Source organism: Oryx dammah, unplaced genomic scaffold, assembly GCF_014754425.2.
Source record: "Oryx dammah isolate SB20612 unplaced genomic scaffold, SCBI_Odam_1.1 HiC_scaffold_15, whole genome shotgun sequence".
Lineage (NCBI taxonomy): Eukaryota > Metazoa > Chordata > Mammalia > Artiodactyla > Bovidae > Oryx > Oryx dammah.
In genome coordinates this window covers 12684529-12686850 of record NW_024070199.1, presented here as the reverse complement: position 1 = coordinate 12686850, position 2322 = coordinate 12684529, and the positions used below count along the sequence as shown (strand labels likewise).

Here is a 2322-nt window from a genome sequence, read left to right as displayed (position 1 = left end):
AGTCTAACCAGCTGCAAAAGCTACTAAACACAGTTGATCTTCAGTTCCCCCATCTGTAAAGCTACTTCTTGGATTTATTATGTCTCCAATGTGTGTGAGTTGTATTTATAAAAACAGTATTGCTATATGACTTATAAGGGTCAGTGCTAATCTGGGTTTTATTAATCTCCAAGTATCTTAAAATGGAGTGCCAGCAGACTCTTTAAAGACTTAATGCCTGAAGTTTTTCAGCCGGAACCACCATCTTCCAGTAATTCACCAAAAAGACCAACACAAAGGGAAAGAGGAGGGGCACCCACTACGTGTTCCCTAGGTCTTTTAGAAAACATGGAGCTGTTCCTTTGGCCACATACATGCAAATGTACAAGAAGGGTGATATTGTAGATATCAAGGGAACGGCTACTGTTCAAAAAGGAATGCCCCACAAATGTTACCATGGCAAACGTGGGAGAGTCAACAATGTTACCCAGCATGCTGTTGGCATCATTGTAAACAAACAAGGGCAAGATTCTTGCCAAAAGAATTAATTTGCCTATCAAGCATATTAAGCACTCTAAGAGCCAAGACAGCTTCCTGAAATGTGTGAAGGAAGATGATCAGAAATAGAAGGAAGCCAAAAAGAAAGGGACTTGGGTTCAGCGGAAGCACCAGCCTGCTCCACCCAGAGAAGCACACTTCGTGAGGACCAATGTAAAGGAACCCGAACTGTTGGAGCCCATTCCCTATGAATGCATAGCATGATGGGTGTAAAAATAAAGACCTGGACTGTACAAATGTTTCTCTTAATTGAGCAGAGGTGTTCTGTCCAAATTCAGTGGGTGATATCTTTCCAAATTTAGTGTTTTTTCTTCCTGAAAAATGTAAGATAGTTTGTTGTTCAGTATGCTCCATTTTTTAATAAACTGCCAGATATTATTTATAAAAAAAAAAGACTTAATACCTGAAATACTTCCCCCCAAAAATGGTAGAATAAATAAACTAATAAGAATCTCAAGCCAGCCAATAAACAATCAAGATCCATTCTGAAACTCTGGGGAATTTCAAATTCTAAGGCCACTTATTGTTTACTGTACTCATATATATACAGGGGGCTACTAGGTGGCCCAGTGGTAAAGAATCTGCATTCCAACGCAGGAGACCCGGTTCAATCCTGGTAGGGAAGATCCCCTGGAGAAAGAAATGGCAACCCACTCCAGTATTCTGCCTGAGAAATCCCAAGGACAGACGAGCCTGGCAGGCTACATTCCATGGAGTCACAAAAAAGTTTGACATGACTTAGTGACTAAACAACAATTCATATATACATTAGTATATATTACATGAATAAGTCCAAAATGCCACTAAACTCTTGTAGTTCATAATTAACAATAGAATTTTAAAACTGCTTCAAAACAAATCTGAATCTATTAGTAATTCTTAGTTTTGCCAAGTCATGAATTTGAATTGTACATATAATCACCCAACTGTCAGAACAAATTACTTAGGTAGTATGTTTAACCCCACCCTCATCTAAAATCAACTTTTTTGCATATGTAAATAAGAGCTTCTTTATAAGGAAAACCATATTCTAAACTGGTATTGAAAAATTTACAATTATCTAAGAATATATCTGGTGCAAATGTAGAGTTCTATTTACTGAGTAAATTTTACTACTGCCTTTTGCATGAAATGGAAAAGAAAAGAAATAGGAAGCTATACCAAGACTAACAAATATGGAGGATCCATACAGATATGCTACAAAATTTCTTATTAGGAAGGTTAGTGGTAGTGATAGTAAGAATAAATATCCCCCTAGAAGAAAGAAAAATATATTAGAGGTTCGAATGTAAATATGCCTCTTAGTATTGAAATTCACTGAATTATCTACCACCTTCCATGCTTCTCCATGTCTCTTGTTGATAAGATTCTCTCTCTCTCTCTCTACAGTCTCCATTTATTTCTCTAAATACAATTTTTTCACTGTTTAAAAAAATGTTCTGAATTCATCCTTCTCTATAGGCATTATACCTATTTCACCCTTAACTTCTAGTTAACCTTTTGACTCCAGCTAATCTGAGGACTTAAACTTTGTGTTCTCCAGAGAAAATGACTGAATCAATTCCTATCAAAGCAACATGGGCTTAAGAGCGATTTGGTACACTCCTGATTACCCATGGCCATTTCCAGATCATTGTTATTCCACCTTTCAATCAAACTCATTGTCATTTGAAACTAATGACACTTCCCCTCATCCTACACTCACCATCAACTTACACTATCTTAAGAATTCCTTAATTCGATGAAGTCTCTAGATTATTTGGTGCAGTTTTTTCTTTCTACCCT

General features: G+C 36.7%; 1 pseudogene; it reads left to right on the top strand.

The window, feature by feature from the left end:
- Positions 1-254: 254 nt before the first annotated feature.
- LOC120874856 lies at positions 255-919 on the top strand (annotated as a pseudogene).
- Positions 920-2322: the final 1403 nt, after the last annotated feature.